Source organism: Idiotropiscis lumnitzeri, chromosome 14 (assembly GCF_059441095.1).
Source record: "Idiotropiscis lumnitzeri isolate Australia: NSW breed Sydney's pygmy pipehorse chromosome 14, RoL_Ilum_1.0, whole genome shotgun sequence".
Classification (NCBI taxonomy): Eukaryota; Metazoa; Chordata; class Actinopteri; order Syngnathiformes; family Syngnathidae; genus Idiotropiscis; species Idiotropiscis lumnitzeri.
In genome coordinates this window covers 18,616,044-18,634,911 of record NC_142404.1, presented here as the reverse complement: position 1 = coordinate 18,634,911, position 18,868 = coordinate 18,616,044, and the positions used below count along the sequence as shown (strand labels likewise).

The 18,868-nt window shown below is 42.4% G+C and overlaps 1 protein-coding gene across 4 annotated transcripts in view; it reads left to right on the top strand.

Moving 5' to 3' along the window:
- The window catches only part of LOC148323861 (histone deacetylase 4-like), a 72,135-nt gene continuing 53,267 nt past the window's right edge, over positions 1-18,868 (top strand). Inside the window, exons 1-4 of one of the 4 annotated variants that reach the window (XM_088315186.1) lie at positions 1-208; positions 417-687; positions 777-963; positions 12,283-12,336. The gene's annotated coding sequence lies outside the window, so the exon portion shown is untranslated. Of the gene's footprint in view, positions 688-776; positions 964-12,282; positions 12,337-18,868 lie in introns of all 4 variants that reach the window. The other 3 variants (XM_088315187.1, XM_088315184.1, XM_088315185.1) reach the window with 3 other exon arrangements.

Genomic DNA, 18,868 nt, shown 5'->3' with positions numbered 1-18,868 from the left:
ATGCCTGGCCCCGCCCACCACGGAAGTGAAACGCAATCGACGTGTCTTTTTTGGGGGGTTTTTTTCTGACAGCTGAGTGCAGGAAGAAGAAGAAGAAGAAAAAAAGGAGTCGCAAACCTGCCGGCCGGCGGACTGACTTGACTCTTCCGCTTCGGGGCGTTTTGAAACTTCGGGCTTGCTCTTGGAAACCGCAGACGAACATCGAAAGGTGCACGTAACGTAACGTAACGTGTGATTTTTATCTTTGAAGATGAAAAAAGTATGCTCGGCAAAATTTTCTTGGCTCAGACGTCCAGGAAGCGACGCTGGCAGTCGTTATTTTTGATGTCACAGAAATGATTGTTTTTATCCTTTTTTTTTAACGAGGTACAAATATTGTTTTACTTTTTGCCTACTCTGCCTACATTTGGAAACAGATCCTTACTTTGTCAAAATAGACTGGTCATGTTGTCAACGACTGCTGATGATGGACACATGATGACGTAAAATTCAACGTAAATAAACAGCGGTAAAATCATCCGTGGTAGATTTCTTGAGTTATCATGATCAATAACTCATTTGGAACTGTTTGTTACTCCTTTCCGCTGCTTACAGCATCCGTGAAATGAAAGTAGCACTTGAATTAAGAGTCATTCCTTCTACTTTGACCAATTTTACCAATTTGCGCTTCTACTTAAAGTACAACGTGTAAGTACATCCTTCATCCCCCTTTGGTTTTTATGCTAAGCTCCCTGTTTGTGTGACGGAGGCCAACTTTGTGTTGTGTGTTCCCCCAGAGGACTGCTGGCGTGTTCCAAGAGCGCAACGCCGCTCTCTGGTGACGTCACTAGAGCCAAAGAATTCCCTCTTCAAGCCTTTGAGCTGTGCACAGCAGCAGGTGGCCTCGTGGACGGTGCAGGACAACCGCACAAGCTGCAGCAACCTTCTCTTAAAAGAGAAAAGCCTGCAGCCTTGCCGGGAAAGGTGAGATTATTATTTGTTTTAATTCTTAAAAAAAAAAATCTTAGATCTTTCAACTTGAGCTCCTCTGATGTGCCTTTTTTCCACCCCACACTTTGATAAATAAATATCTGACTTCATCAATGACTTAAAACAGTTTTGGACTTCAAAGTATGCCTGCGATTAATCGATTTGTGTAGTTCAAAGTGCGTCCCTGTTGAAGTTGACCGCTTCCACTAATGACATGGTTGCTAACCAATACAGCAGTTTGTTTGATCTATTTACTGTTTTGTGACTGTTTTAAAAAAATGAACTCACTACTGGTTTCAAAGCCAACTGATTTTCAACACCTGACAAATATTATCTTTGTCAATAGAAGCACCAAAACTATCAAAAGTGTAGAATCTCTTCTTTCACCAGAAATAAAAAGTCTGTTTTAAGCTTTTTCATGATTTAGTAATCAGTAGTGTAACATAAGATCATTTCACCCAAAAAAAATTCTGAGCAGAAATTGGGGAATTGTATTTATTTTTGTGGTATAAAGAAACATCAAACAAATAGTGACTTTGAAAGTGATGTTTTTCTTTTGGCTTTTGTAACACTCCAGACTACAAAACAGAACAAACAAGATTGAGAAATGGCTTTTGATGTCAACGTAGTCATATATTTGACAGGAATTGTAGCTTCCCCCCGACCGAAACAGATATAACTATATTGATAATAATGCATGTGGTAAAATATAAAAAATATTATATTTAAGAAAAATAATTAAAAGTAAAATTAAAAAAATATTTATTTATTAATGGAATAAAATAACAAAAATGTTTTAAATGCTGAACCTACATTTTACATTTACAAAACCAAGTAAAAACAATTTTAGCAAAAATGTTCTTCGTATTCATCAGCAATTAATTGAATCATGAGCATTCGGTGTCAACATTAAAATAATTATTTCTGTATTGCGGTATGACCTTTTCCTGCAAGTTTGTCTTCTACAAGCGAAATCATTGAGTAGGCCTGGTTGATGTATATAAATTTGAATGATTTTTTTGTTGCAGACGATTTAAGAGTTGAGTTCCGTGCGTGCGTAATGGAGCCTCTATCAGTTGTTTTCGGGCAGTAGCGGAGTACGCCCTCTATTGGTTGCCAGCCGCACACATTGACAAACAGAATTTGAAAAAGAAAAATCTGAACGAAATAGAATAAGGGTGAAAATTCACGTACCATTTTTGCCAGCCCACGTGTGACCGCTCGTATCGCACATACCCAAAACGAACGCCGTCGGCTGCCCTTGAAGAATAAATGTGAATCCTCTTTGAAAGGTTACTTTTAATACCAACATTAACGCAATGTCTAATTTGAAGAGCTTTGTTTTGCATTCTGAGAATCATGTTGATCATAAGACCAACTTTGCCACGGGCATTTGGAGCGACAAGGTCGGTGTTCACCCGGTTGCATCTCCCTTCATAAAAAATGGAAGTTGATGAAAGAAAGAAAAGGAAGGTGGTTATTGGTTGGGGGGCCAAGAGGAAGATTCAACGGACGTCCAGCATTTAATGGGCAACTCTACAGAATCTCTCAGCCTCGACTGATGTGATTTGAAGCTTGATGAATCCTTGTGTTGATCCAATGAGCTCGCGGCCGTGAAGCATTCTCCTCCGGCCGCCTTCCTATAGTCGGCCGGAGCGCGCAACTCGCAACAATAAGCCCTCTTTTTTGGGTCCGCTGCGCCTGGCCGGGCCCTTGTCCTGACTTTGAACCCGATTCCAAAACTCATTTAGCAAGTGTTGGAAGGGTTGGCGCTTTGGAAAGGCATCCTTGTTTGTGGACATGTTGTGGATGTCACGCTAATGGTTACTAATGGATTCTATTAATGGCGCCTTCTTGCTTGTTGTGAAAGGACCATGCTGTGCTGGGGCACGCTTACCCACGACCGTTGTGGACTGGACGACCAGCCAGATTCACAGCTGATTGCTGGTGGATGTACTGTATGGACGCCCAAACACACAATTGGGCCCTCGGACGAGCGTTACATGAGTTTGACATTTTCTTTACAGTTCATTTTCATTTCTTTATATCGCGTGTTCTTCAAATATATTTACTTTTCATTTGTTTTTAGAATAGGTTTGTTTGAATTTTTTCTCTAAAATGATTTGTCTTAGTTTTAGGCTCGGGTTTAGTTTTTTTGTGTTTGTCGCGTGCAAGACATGCTGTTTGATTTTTGACCTTTCGTGATATGGCCGTATTGAAAAACAAAGTACATTTGTTTAAAATCAACCCCAAAAGCTCATGCTTGAAATGAACTGACAAAGACAAAAATGACAATTTTGCCAAAACTTTTTTAAACAGAAAAAAGTAGTTTTGGTTAGCTTTTTAAGAAGTCTTCTGGTTTTTCCATTTTTTTTTTTCAATTTTACTTTAGTTTTCGTTAACTAGGTTGTCTAACAACCTACCCTCGGATCCAATTTTTCATGTCGCTACCTTTGCCACTCCGAATTTTGACTGACGCGGAAATAAAATCATGTCAAAGCCAAAAGGTAAGCAGAGCTGCATCATATTTCAGGAATAGCTAACAGCGTCATCAGACTTGGCTTTCTGCTCAGTAGTGCGTAGTGAAAGGTTTGGCGAAGTTCTTGCCATGGGACTTGAGATTTGCACACTAATTAGCAAAGTAATTTGTCAGCTTGCTAATGAAGTTCTGCAACCATGAGTGAAAATACAAACGATATCTTTTTGTCGGTCTTGATGGGGGCTCAATTTTCTCTGCAATCGCCACTAGCCTTGTGGCAATTCCCTTGCTCATCTCCGGTTGCCATGGTAATCCAAGCTGGACATGCCATTGGCCCCAATGCACGGAGGAGGCGGGGTGAGCAGTGTTTCATCTGCATGAGACGAAACCTCCTCCTCTAAACAGGCAAATTTTAGAAAAAAATGTGCCCTCAAATTTCATCCGATTGCTTGATAAATTGATGGGCTCATCCGCAGAACATGATAGATCTCCAAAATATTTTAATTATGACAAAAAAAGTGTCATGCCTCTCCTTTTAAATATGTTCTCTTCTATTCCAACCTGCTCCCACATTGCCATGTCGCTGGTGGTCTCGCAACCTCGGGCTGATCACATGACCAATGATGAACTTTATCACCTAAAGTTCTGTCTTTGGAATCGCAAGCACAAATGAAATAGCGTCCGTGCGATGTGACGTCCTGCGGACTGTCAGAGGCGACGTTGCCGGCCGGCCTTGTCCGGACGGCAGATCGATGCCATTTCCCTTGGTCACGGTTCGTCTCGTTCTTTGACAGAACGAACAAGCCGCACAGTGTCTTACGTCACGACGTGTCCGTTCTACCGGGAAGTGTCACTTCCTTCTCTCACAGCGACGCCTTTACTCATTCCCTCAACACCCCGCATGGTCTCCTCCAGTGAGTCACGCCTGTTGGAAATGGTCAAAACTCACTTACTTTGTGTCCAATTCCTCATGGAGTTGATGTTGTGTAAAATCCGGATGATAAAATGATACGTAGCTCAGCTAATAGCCCAGAACATGTCAATGGGAAATGTACGGCTGCTGCCGGCTGAATTATTCATGGTCAATTAGAGGAGAAAAACTGCGAGGCTGTGGACGTGGCACAAGTGCGTTTTCAATGATTCATGTCATGAGTTATGCAAAAAGGAGGCGTTGCTTAATTGTTGTTTACTTGCAAGCATCCCGCCGCATGTTATCTTGACGCCGACACGTTTGCTTCCGAAATGACGGATTTTCAAATGCTTCCGGGCTGTCGAGGTCATCCAATGTCACGCGGCGGCCAGTGAAAATAAGATGAAAATGCAGACGCACTCATTAGTGTAGTCGTTAGTGTTTTTATCACCAGTGTTATTAATGTAGCACTTTCAGCGATTAGGTTTTGTCGTACACGCATATGAAAAATAAAATTGATGCCATTATTTTTGTGCGGGCCTATTATCGGCACTGATATTTGGCAGTTTGACGAGTATTGGCCACGTACGTTTTGAAAATTAAAAAAAAAAGTCTTGATGGCCAACATCATTTTAAAACTTTCGGGACCTACGGCTTTACTTTTTATAATCAACTTTACAAGCGATGCTGGTGACGATAGGAACTCCTTTTTTTTGTTTTGAAATTAAAACATCGATAAGTGAAAATTGATCATTTCCAAGTAATTCAGCAAATTTTTCAACCAACATATGCTTTCAGTCGGAGTATAATTATTATTTTTGGTAATTTTGACGCCAATATTTGACCTTTTACTGAGAATAAATTTCAGCTCCAAATATCGGTTAGCGGCCCTCTTGACTACCGTATTTATATATATATAAAAAAAAGGTGATATTTATTTAGCGTATTTCCTGAGCTATAGAGCGCCTCTATTGGTGAAAAAAAAATCCACAGAAAAGCCACACCTTTGTATTAGCCAAATCAAAGAAAAAAGTAGTGGCCTATAGTGCGGAAAATACGATACTAATTATTGGTGCCCGCTTTTTTTGTGTGAATGTGACAAACGGGGAAGAAGAGTAACTAAGAATCTGACGTCTCTGGCTGGCAGGGCATTTCGGGTTGCAATTTGCAAAGCACGTTTGTGAGCGACATGACTGGTCACATGACACGGCGACTCTTCATGCTCAGGGTCATTCGAGTGGGAGTAGATCGCTTTTTCATTTGCGTTTCCGCCTGATGCAAGTCGGCGGTTAACCGCATCACCGTGTCATTGACATTCACGGAAAAAAGCTTTCAATCTTCGTGTGGTTTGCCGTCCTGCATGGAATGTCAATTTCTTATACAATATTATTATATAAACCCAGTCGTCCTTGCTGTTTTTTTTTAATGACCTTTTTTGTCATCCTTTCCAACCGTCAGGCCAAAATGTATAAAAGGCCGCTTGTCTCCCCCCGTCCTGCGTCGGTCTTTCAGCGGCTTGATGGCACTGCCCTTGCTTAATTTTTGTGTTAATTATTCTGTGGCAAAAGTGCGGCTTGCTGATGTCATCTTTTTTCTTTCATTTTTCTTTTTCGTTTGAACTGTGAATAGGGACTCGGTTTTGTCCGGGCCAAGCGCTTGCACGTCACTGTGGACGTTTTAGGTCATCCGCATGAACTTTGGTGCAAGTCCTGAGATATCTGTGACGTTCTTGTCTCACTCAATGAGACATTGTTGAGTTTATAAATACAACTTGGGTGTGCTGTGTGTGTTTCACTCTTTTTGGACATCCTCGAGTTGCAGTCATCATTTAACGTGATGTCAGATTATCACAGGAGTCCTCACTGCATGTTTTAAATCAATAGAAATAGACCAAAAAAATTTCTACTGATACTGATTTAATACGAATCATATTCATAGTCCTTGCCAAAACCACCAAAATTCTTTTAGCCACAAATGAGCATTTTTTTGTGCACAATATTGTGGCAAGAATTGAAAAGAAAATGTCAGTGTCCTGCCTGAGGGTCGGTACAGTACAACCAAATGAAAATGATCAAGTCACCATAAACAGTAAAGGAATGGGCATTTTAGTTTCACGGGGACTCAACCCCAAACATTTCTCAAGAAGAATGTTTTCTATGCAGTCCCAGTAGTTGAAACTTTCTGTTTGTAGAATATGAGTTAAGCATTGAAATCCCCCCGGTGGCGGCCATTTTGTCACTTGCCGTCGACTGAAAATGACATCACAGTTGCTCATGGCTCAGCTAACAAACCAATCATTGGTCAGCCTCAGAATACAGGTGAGCCGTGATTGGTTGTTACCTGAGCCGTTAGCAACTGTGCTGTCATTTTCAGTCGACGAAATTTCCGCCCCTCAAGATGGCTAAAAACCCAATTAACGATAACTGAAACATTTTTGACCAACTGAATAAATCGTCGATTGTTTAGTTTGTTGCAGTCCTAACTTCATGAAGCCTTTATGAAGTGTGGTTGAAAAAAAGTGCTTGATTGCTTGTCGATGTGCGGCAGAGGCTGCATTTGAATTGGAAAATATCGTCTTTATGATTAAAATTTGATTAATTGTGCGGCCTTAGTTGATAGCATAATGGTGGCAAAGAATTTTTTTTTTTTGGGGGAGTTCTCATGAAGCCAAAACAAATAGTTGTACTGCCAGAATGTTGTCCTTGTTGAGTTGGTCCGAAATGAAAGATGAAGCTTTTAATCTTGAATTTCATGTAAGCCACTCATCCAGTTAGCTGCTCATTTCCCATGTTGCCCTCCATCTGATTGCTCTACTTAAGCCCTTCTCCATCCATGACAGATCACCCTTTCGCTCGCTCAATGCCGCTTGAGGAGCACTGAAGGGCTTTTTGTGCGCCTTAAACCTGGGTGGCAGAGGCTGGCATGTTGACATGCTACTTGGCATTTTGGACCTGTGTTTATGGCCTTGGACGTCAGAGTCAGAACACACACGCACACACACACACACACGCACACACGCACACAAACTCTCTCATTCGCCTCCTCATGCCAGCAGCAGTAATGGGTGGTGGGTCTTGGCCAAAGGGGATCTTGCGTCAATAAATACTGATGCAGCTTGACGCCCGTGCCTGAGCACAAACAGAGAGAGAGAGAGAGAGAAGCCTTGTGTCGTGTTTCTGGGCCCATTTGAGCAAAATGTGAGTGCATGTTGAGTTTAAGTTGGTGATGCTATTGTGTGCTCCGCTCCCGTCTTTATTTAGTGGGGCGCATTTCGGCTTCATTTTTGGTTGTGTGTAGCACATTGAGTTGCCTTGTGCATGAAATGTGCTCTAGACGGTTTCCTCTACGATTGGCTGGCGGCCAGTCGTGGGTGTGCCCCACTTTTCTCTCGCCGTAAGTCGGTTTAGGTTAATTGAAGATTACAATTGCATGAGGTAAAGTTCTTCTCCCAAAATGAGTCGCCCCAATAAGCGGAAAGCGAGCTCACTTATATATTGGAAGGTGGGGGTGTGTGGGTGTGTGCGGGGGGGTGTGCGTGCGCGTGCGCGTGTGTGTGTGTGTGTTTGCGTCAGACATTTTATTCTCTCAGGTGCTGCATCAGCAAAGGAAATGTGTAGAAAGAAAATAAAAAAAAGAGCCTTATTCAGAACAGTGATCCATGACAGGTGGTTCTGAATTATTCATGTGACGTCTGGGGAGCCGAACGGGATGTGTCGGTTTTATCCCAGGGATTTTATTTATTTATTTTTTTCCTCTCAGAAGGAGAAAACAGCAAAATTGAGATGGCTTGTGTTTGCTTTTTGTAAAGAACAAAAGAAACATTATCCGGTCTTCTACGACAATTAGTTCCAACGAAGCGCTTGGATTGGGCAAGCGCCGTCCGTAGACTTTGAACTGCTCAGACACACTTTAAAAAAGCAAATGTTGAGAATTGAGAAAAGGGGGAGAGATGTATAAAAAAAAAAAAAAAAAGTCAGCGTGCGGACAAGAGCTTCGCACTCGCTTTAGAGCGCCTCGTTGCCTGCGACCACCCAATGGGATCCATTTTCACGTACCAAAGATGCTTGAGGCAGTGCCGTTTTTCAAGGTCGTGATTCGAACACGCCCACAGAACGGCATTTTGAAGCCTCTTTTACGTACGTGCCGACTTTTTTTTCAAGCATTCAAATTTAACAGGTTTGTTCGTGTTCTCTGGGATGTGTCAGAAGGTATTTTTATTTACTTTTTTGACTTTCGCGATAGACTCAAAATCTCAAGCTGGTTTCTACTTTGGGCCGCTGCCGCTTGAGTTGTGTTTTGAGTCTCTGACATTCACCGTCGTTTCTCTCATGTCACTCCGGTTTGGTTCCTGCAGTGTTTAAACGGACATTTTTTTTTTTGCTTTTGCTTTTCGACAGTAATTGTAATAAAAAGTCAGATTGGGAGCTTTTGAAAAGCCCGTGGTGCTGGATTAGAAGAATGGCGACTGTCTGGGCCAGCAAACTTGGGACAAAAAAAAAATGTCGACGCTTAACCCTTTTGGTCCGTTTCTGACTTTGCTTTGAAACTTCTTTGGTATTTCTTCAGGTTTTCCTGTCAATGTTGAGAAAGCTCGACAGCATCGTCTCCATCTCGAATTGGTGGCATGATGGACCTAAAATGTGGTTATTATTTCATGAATGTCAGCTACATTTTCCTCGGTTGCTGGATGAAAGGCAATGGGTGTCGATTCCAACTCAAGGGAGCCCCTTTTTGAGCACAAGGGAAGCTCTTGTTGACCAGGACAGATTATAGTCCCATTATTGCTTCTCTCTCTCTCTCTCTCTCTCTAACTCTCAGAAATAAAATTAATTAATCTCTCGCTCTATCTCTTTATTAATAAATTCTCATCCTCTGTCGGACGGACGGATAAATCCGTCCTTGGCACAAAATGCCCATCTCTGTTTGTACTTCTTGCTGAATTTCCGGTCAAGAAACAAAAACAGGCCGTGTTATTGGATCCCGTACCGGGGGTTGTGTTTGCAATGTTGGTGGTGTTCTAAGTCTGTTTGTACTGTGCCTGCGTCTTGGAGATGCGCGCAACAAGGCAAAGCCAGGCCGTTCAGGTTGCTCTGCGAGGACGTAATCCCTCTGATTCTCGAACTGAAAAGCAAATCCAAAGTTCCCGGCAGTTACACAATGCAGCTGAGCTGCGGCTTAGTGCACCCTGGGTCTCCGGAGGCAGAATGAACTTTTCCAGGCACTAAGCTGTGTGTACGCCATGAAATTGAGTTCTAAAAATGGAGCCGTGAAGGAGCCACGAGGCTTTTGTGGTCGCAAATGACAAAATGTGACAAAGTAAACGCCATGTGGGACAGAAGGGGTGCACCTTGCCAACCTTCGGAACGTGACTTACGAGACGGTTTGGGCCTTTGGGATTTTGTTGTCCTCATTGTTAAAATTAAAATGATAATTGAGTACTAACCCATAGCCACTACTTTGTTTTTATACAATTTTTTTGAGTGAGGATTTCTGAAATACACAACAGTAAAACAAAAACAAACTTAAGAATTTTTTTTTTATAAAGGGTAGAAGGTCCCGGAAGGAAAGAATTCAGATTTCATAAAACAGTCCCCATTTTCTCCAGTACTTTGTACGCTTGTGCTGTGTTGGAGGCGAAGTGAATGTTTTTGACAGTTCTGACTAATAATGCCAGTGTGGGCGGGGCCTGTTTGAGACAACAATTTGCGGTCGCTGCGGTCATTATTTGGAAAAGGGAAGCATGAGGGTCGCCGGTACTGATACTTGAGAATGCCAAACAAGTTTGCTGAAAATGTTTTTTTTAAATTTTTTTAAAATTATTATTCATCAAATATTGTTGAAAACGCATCCTTTTATTGAACATGGCATCAATTTCACAAAATAGGCATTGATGCTATTCGTGGCCATACGATGACTTGTAGCTCGAGAAACTTGTTTTCTTACGGCACTACTGTATAGGACAGGCTCGTATTCGAGTTCCGTGGTATTTGAACGTTCTGACGGACTCAAGTACACGTGCAGAGATGGAAAATCGAAATCTCGGATGCCTCGTTTTAAAAAAACGAAACCCTAGTTGTATTTATTTCCGAATGCGACGGCATCACATCTTTTCAGCCGAGCCATTGTGAACTTCTCACAGTTCTTTTGTGTTCTTTGTGATGTTTTGGAAAGCCACCCCACAGCGAGCATCAATTATTACAAGCACAAATCCAGCGACTCGGGTTACAAAGCTCGACTTTAGCTGCGCTGACTCTCGCTCGTTGGAGTCTTTTACGGGCAAGAAGGCAGCACTCGGTGCTCGGCATTTTCGTCGCAAATGAGTTAATAACACGTGAGACATTTTTCAATCCGTGACCTTTAGTTTGGGTTTCACTTCTTCCTACTTACGTACTCGACTACATTTCTGCGTGTCAGCGGACTTGAGAGAAACGGCCCAAATTAGAGAGCGGAGCGCCACTGTCGAAACACGCGGCGTGAATGCGTAAGCGTGATTAGTCAAATTAGTCTGAAACCAAGTTTGTCATCCTCCCACGTTAGCAATTTGCCAGATGTCAGAACGCGACAATCTCATTACCGCGGCGCTCGCAAGCTGCCATTTATCACGGCAACCAAACGCAGAAGTACGCTCAAAATTTGAATCTTGCGCTGGCCAGATAAATGAGCCGGTCGGATTTCCTTGAGTCAAAAATGTCGTGAGGTGTCTTCGATGATAAGTTTTTGATCGATAATGCTTTCCATGTGGGTGATACGAGCCAAACACAAAAGGACCGTTAAGCCTTACGTTGGTCACATAAATCCGTTTTACTTGAATGAAAAAGAACAATTTGATTTGCGAGCAAAAAATGTGAGAAATGAGCGCTATATGGTGGCAGTAGTTAAGGCAAACATAAAATAAAGATTTAGAATGAATTCAAAACAACTTCAATGCCTCTATAAGCTTGTTGGGAAATGCTAAGAAAACGCCTGGATGTGGCGCCACTTTTAAGCAACGGATATTTGGTCTGGTTGTCATGTAACAATGTCCAAAATGTTTTTATGATTTACATTCTGTATGGTTGTTATTACTGCATGTTTTTGTATCGTAATATATTGGAGTGTTTTTTTTAATTGTTTCCATAAAACCTTAAAGGTTTTTTTGTTTAATTTCGGTGGGGGAACGTGGGATCAATTAATGCCATTGCCATTCATTTCAATGAGTTACGATGACTTGAGATGCGCCTGTCGAAGTTACGAGCGTCGGCACAGAACAAATTCAACTGGCATTCCGTACACAGATTATTTAGTGAGCGTGCGAATCGGCATGGCGGCTACGTCAGAAATGAGATTGTGTTTTTTTTCTCTTCCAATTAGCGGATATATATAGAAAGCAAACGATGAGTTGGTGGCACCAATGGCTCTCCTGTTTGTCACCCGGGCCCGAAAAGTAAACAGATTGTCTTGTGTCGGCATCGATCAGGCTCATTGTGGCTCTCACATGATTGCACCGGGGGGGGCTCACACCCTAATGAGCGTCCGTGCAATGACGAGCCGCACACGGAGCACTTCTCGCATGGAAATGCAATTGTAAGATGCTGACACACGCGAACGGCAGGCCATCCGTGGGAATGTTGATTTGACCCGACAAAGATGCATTCTCACAGAAATGTGTCGACTGAACAAGCGGGTGCACGGGGCCAACGCCGGAGGACTTCGGGGGAGGTGCGGCCGCTTCAGAAATAGAAAAAAAAAGTATTTTAGCAAAGAAGTAATCGAAGAAATAATTGCCTATTATGAAATTTACAATTGTTAGCCTCGACTGTTTTAAATGTGAAATTTTCCTCAATTGTCTGTCATAAATGTGAGTGTTTTGAACAAGTTTAGCAAATTATGAGGCTTTAAAATGAGTGTGCTAATGAGCTATCCCGCTTGACTGCTTCCTTGCTAGCCCACCCGGACTGGCGACTGGCGTCGGCGTTGGGGAAGGGGTCGTCCAATACAGGTCAGCGCCTCACTCGGGTTTTGTGTCGTGTGTGGGTCCGCATAACTTAGCCGTGGTTGGCTAATGGGCTAGCGGCCTAGTATGCTGGTGAGCTAGCATGTTAGTGAGCATATAATTACGAGAATCTGTCATTTTTTTGGGCTTCTTTTTCTACTACTTTTTGTACCATTAGCACGACTACTAATATTAGTTGGAGGTCAACTTGGAAAGTTTTAAATGTTCCACTGTTAACTTAGAAATGAATAGAAAAAGCTTGGCTAACTGTTAGCTGGTTAGCCATTTATGATTGTCAGCACCAACAATTTTCCGGGAACATCCGGCTGCAAAAATCACTTTTAATTCAGCATCGCTCAGGATAATCTTTTAGACTTTTCTGATAATTGCGTCTTTGCTGATCGCTAGCAAAGAAAAATGCCCAAATGCGGCCCGATCGTCCGTCTACGTATCGCCGTCTTTAACTCATTTCCTTATCGTTCGAAGCAAAAATGAAAATCTTGGCTCCAGAAAGTCTGTGAAATGCGAATATGCAAAGCAGCACTGGTGACGGCGAGTTTTCATTGCCGATTAGGATTATTTTCCTTTCGAAACCACTGTGGGATTTTCAAAACCGGCTTACTGACTTTGAAAATTGACAAATGTTTTTTATTTAAGGACGTTAGCCAACAATGGAAGTGTGTGAATGTGGGCTGATGTTGGATTGCGTGTAATATATCCCGCTTTTGTCTGCTTTTTATCTGGCCTGTAATGGAGATGACCCAAACATTACAAACAAAACATCCATTTTCATCTCGTCAGCTTCACAGGCATTTTTGTTTGCTGTTTACAGGACATTAATGCCTCTGTCGATGCCATTAGCCATGTTCAGACCACATGCTGGCTCAATTGGCGTAACCGTAGAATGGGGATTTATTTACTTTTCTGCTGACGGGGTCTATTTGCGGGACAATTGTTGTAACGTGAAACTGAAACTGTTTACTTTTAGTGTTCATCTCTCGGGTAAAATTACGTAAACTACCTAATTTTTTTTTTTTTTTTTTACCCGCAAGCCCGCACCATCCCTTTAATTTTTTTTTTTAAATGTCAAGAATGCTTTTAGGCAAGCACTGATGTCACTGATTTAAAAAAACAAAAAAAAATTAAAATGGCAATTAACACGCGTAAATAATAGCGGTTTAAAATTCTATTTATAGACACAAGCAACCCTGCCAATATATTCCCCTCTCACAGATGTATTCACACGTTTATTCAGTGAACAAAGGGCATTTTGTTGTAAGCATGGATCTCAAGGGGCCCCTCACCTCTTTTTCTTGCTTCAAATAAACAGCGGCCTTGCCCCAAAACAGTCGAGCGCATCTGAAGAAAACCTCACATCGCGCATGACACGGCCTCGTTTCCTTTTTTTTTTTTTTTGCAATCCACATGAGAGGTCTGATTGCAACCTGTTTTGTTACACTTGATTTCACTCAAGAATCGTGTCTCTTGAACCACGCCGCGTTAATCCAGTTTTAAATTTGTTTCTTGTCAACTAACGCCTCCCCCATGTGCCGCCGTTTTGTCTTTGTCGGATGATTTGTGTCTAATTAACGGTTTGCGGGCACTCCACTTGCTTGTGAAAGCCTCCATAAGAGTAGAAACCAAATCTTACAATTAAGCTGTCGCCGCTCTGGTGTTGACGGTCGCGTCATCGGAGCGCGGCCTCCTCTCGGGTCGGCCCGGCCAGATACGCGGCTGCAGAGCTTGCCTAATGGACGTCTTGCTGGAGGACACCAGCGGGCAGATTGACCTTAAAAGACTTTTTCATCCTGCCATAATTGCCTCAAAAGGGAAATTACAAAAACAAATTAGACAGGAAAGAATCTGAGTGTTTTTTTTATTTTTTTTTTTATGTCTTTGCTTTTTAACCTTGTACTTTATTTACATTTATATTGGAACTCCGTCTTCTATCCTTATGTTAATTTTGTGACTCACTTTTCCTCTCTGCTGCCGTGAGTCACTCCGCAAAAGTGAAGGAGAAAAAAAAACAAAAAACACTCAAAACGTCTCCGTACCTCAATTGCCTCGCTGTCCTTGTGAAAGGTGCCTGGAAAAGGGGACTTTGTGGAGTGGATTAGTGCTGCCGATGAAGCTTGTTGACATCAGATGGCATGGGAACTACCAATCCGCTCGCACGGCTCAGAAAAGAAGCTCAGGCAAACCCAAAGTTGGCACGTACAGCGAGAAAAAAACAAATAAACTAAACCCAAAGCAAGTAACCCCTCATGTTCCCTTCAGATGGAGGGATGGTGCCAAGAAAAGCTTCTTTTTTTTTTTCAAGGAAGAATTTCAATCCAGGCCAAATATAGAGCGAGCAATAATCTTAGGTGATCATTGACTATTTATTTATTTGAATGATGAAGTGCTATTCAGCCATTCACTGCCTATAGCGCTTGCCCTCTTTGGGTTGAATTTCTTTTTTCAGATTACTTATCTGTAGACTATCTCTCACTCTCTCTCTCGCTCTCTCTCCATATTTGTGTGATTAAAAAAATATATATATATATCGGTGCTTGAACTGTCTGACTGGATTTTTTTACATTATTTTTATCTTTACAACAATGATATCATCATAATTATGAATTAGCTAATTAATTATAATTAGGTTAGCTGGATTTGTCTAATCCTCTTTTGGAAAAACGGAGCACTGTAACGTTTTGGTCAGCCACGAAGGTAAGGAAGGCAGATTCATTTCCTGCGATTTTATCGCGTCGTCAGCTCGTACTGGCGCAAACGGGACACTTGATGAAGGTATGAAGCACACGGTCCAGTGGCTTGGATTAACGTGACAATAATCATAATGACGGCACAATCCACTCAGCATCAGCTTGCTTGTAATGCCACCGTCAACTCGCGCTTTAACAGGAGTGACTCAGTATTAACGCCGATAATCCCCTCGTTTTATTTTTTATTTTTTTCGACATGCCGCTCAACATGGCCACATGTGGCACACTCGCTTCTTTATTTTCACGTTCCGCTATTGTCTCAGTCTCAGAAGCGCAGATGGTCGCTGTTTAAAATGTCGCTGAGAGTGTGTTAGCTTATTGCGAAAGGGACGGATGAATCGAAATGTATGACTTTACTTACTGTACATCAAATCATCGCGGATTATTTGCCAGGACGGAAATGTCGAGATTTAAAATAGAAGGGCGGATTGTTTACACATTCAACAAGCTCTTAATAGCTGAAAGGTGAAACGATGAGGCTATTCTTTTCCTTCTTTTCAATTTTCCTCTTCCTCTTCTGCCATCTTGAGATTTTCAAATAAATTAATTCCCAAATGTGACAATTTGGTCTCCGGGTCTGTCAAGGAGAATTAATCCTGAAAGTTTAGAAAGAAAAAAAGTTTTTACCATAATTGACGCAAATCCGTGAGCAAAATTTCACTCTTCTTAAGAGCGCCTTGAAATAAGAGTTTTATTTGTTGCTCGATTGTGCTCGTAACGCAAAGCACTTGTTTTTTAATTCATCCCTAAAAAAATGCAGTATGCGAGCAATTCAAAATGTTGTCTCATTTAAATGCAGGAAAATAATCGATTCCATTCATCAATTTGAGAATAAGGAAATGTAGAGCCGTCATTCCGATCTCAAACGTCGTCTTTAAAACGGAGCAGATGTCGATTTTCAAAGCAATGGCTTGACTTCTTTACTGACAGCGCCCACTGCATGGAGTTGCCGTCGCACCGAAATTGCAGTCATCAGTGGAAGGGCCAAACGCTTCAAATGTGAGCTTGCCGCTCTCATCCAGGCGGCCTTTTGAATAAACAAGCAAAGAAACCCCATCCAGCCCTCCAAACCTCACCCGGCACCTCGGTTGGAGGAGCTTTGCCAAAAGTAGCCCCGCGCTAAACATTCGCAGAGCCGGGGGGGAGTGGGCACCGGATTGACGTCAGAGGGAGCCACATGTAATAAATTCCTCGCTAATTACTTATTGTATGAAAAGCCTTCCAAGTTGACGTTGATCTTCATTTCGTACTTTGTTCCATGTGGCGTGCGCGAGTGTCTGCACGTCATCCGGCCATATTCTTTAACACCTCCTCCCTCTGATCTTTGCGAGGCCTCCCGTGTTGACGAGGATTTTCAAAAACGACCCACTAAATGCACAGCTTCTGTTGCGACTCGCCACACCTGCCATAATCTCCTTGAAGTACGATCACAACTTTGATTGATTTTCGTTTCAATCAAGGATACCAATTTGACTTTGGAATGTAGGCAATCTCAGAAGAAGTACACACGTCTTGCTGGAACTTGGTGCATTAGTAAAAAAGTTTTTTTAACCCAGCCCTGATCCACATTGCTAGATTTGATCCCTTTTTTATTTTTGAAGCTGTCAACTGTAATAGTTGTCAACTATTTTTAGAATAGCTTATTGAATCAATTATTCCGTCAATTCATCAAATAATTGGATACAATTTTTCAAAACAACAAAATTTCCCTCTGATTACGGTTTAATAAGCAATTGTTGTTTTTTTTATTGTTTATTGTTTAAAAAAAAAACTAAACCAAAAGAAACCTCACACAAGACAGATTGATCTCGTTCGGTACTCAGCAACCTTTTTAAAACGGATTCACTTCCTGCTTTGGTCATTGTTTTCCAAAGTAAAAGCAAGATGTTTGCAAATAATATATCTTGTAATGCAAATATTTTGATTAGACCCCCCCCAAAAATGGTCAGTCTGCTTTCATGTAGCATGACCAAAAAAAGAGAATCAATTTTTGAACAATTTACAGTTAAACGGGCCACTGACAAACGACTTGACCTGCTTGTTCAATTTTCCACTTGTTTGTTGAGCAGGCCTTCCAAAGAACTATTTGGACACAAGTAATTAAAAAGTCAAATTCCCGTATGGTGATTCAACACGACAATGTAGCTTGATTCTAAATCTAAACCGGTACGTCTACCCCCGTTTCCTCTTAATAGGTATGCCCTACCCGCACATATGTGTAAAGACGACGTTTATGATATATTACGTGACGACAAAGTGGAATCTACCATGTGATGTCCACATGTGTAACCGCTTTCCAAACAGAGAGCCCCTTCAGTCTTCCCGCTGACCCCTCCAGAGGTCACGGGACATTTCTGTATACTTTCTTTTTGACACTCAAACATTCACATGTTTTCATCTCAGACGCTTGGAGTTGCCACATGGACCCAACTGGTGTTCCCCGCGGGTACCCAGAACACGTGGGAATGAACGTATGAGCTCTTTTAGCTTTTTCATCCGTGGCGCTATTAGAGAACAGATCCTCTTTGGAGAAACTTCCGGGTCCTTCAAACCTGTTCCTCGAGGGCCGCTGTCCTGTTTTCTTGAATGTCTTCCTGCTGCAACGCCGCTGATTCGCATGATCAGGATCGTCATCCGGCTTCTGCACACCTTTGCCGATGATCGGGTGGGTCGCAGCGAGGAGAGATTCAAGAAAACCGGCAGGACACCGGCCCTCGGGGCACAGGATCGAGGACCCCTTGTTGTAAATGCTTCTTCTAAAACGCGTGGCCGAATGAAATCGACAAAGCAAGTGTCCTGTGGCAAGTTTTCCCCTGTAGCGGGTGTCCGTGGAACTTGAAGTTCCAAAGACTCCGTTGTGGTGGTCACTCGTGTGCTTGAAAGTGGCGCGAGGTCAGCGTGGCTGGCACCCTCTCACCGCTGGCTGGCTTCGCTTGCAGCAGAAGGGCCATTTTGGAGGAGACTTAGCAGACAGGATGGCACAGTTGGCACGGCGCGGCGCGGCTCAGAATACACCAGACTGGCTTGTCTCGAAGCGGACAGGTTGCCCGGGCTGGCGCATCCTCTCGGCTCGGCGGTTGGTCGTCACGTGACCGAGGACGGGCGCACTCGCAACCTTCGCAGAAACGATCTCGCTTCGCCGGCTTTTCTCGAATGTTTTACCGTCTCTGCTCACGTCCTTGCGCTAAACGTGGAGCTCTTCTCGCGAGGCATGCATGGACAGGATCAGTCATGTCTGCTTCCTGCTTCTCAGCCAACTTGTCTCCTTGCCAGTCATCACTCGCTTGGCATTCGCTGCCTTTCCTTTTTCCATGTCCCCGCCTTATATTTGACATGGTATTTTTATCCGCAGATGTACTGTATGTACACCGATTAGGACTGACAGCTGTCTCAAGTGCAGTGTGTCAAAAAAAATAAAAGAAAAAGAGTCGCCACATGTCAGGCCAGTAATTCCTAAATTCACAGAAACAAGAAACCCATCAGATGTTAGAAAAAAAACCAAAAACGCAGTTTGTTGTTAATGGAAAAGCATTTCACTACGTCACTGACAAGATGGAAAAAAAAGATTTTTGTAGTTATTAAATAATCCTTTTCAGGCAAATGACTGTGAAATTGTAATGTGCCGCAACACATCGCTTGGCAATCACTGTCCCAGACAAACAAAATTGAAAGCAGTTCATGTTGAAAAACAAAAAGGTTATGAAAGCCTACTCAGATAGTCAACAATGAGACGAAATTCAAAGGTTGCGAAAGGATTAAAAACTGAATCGCAA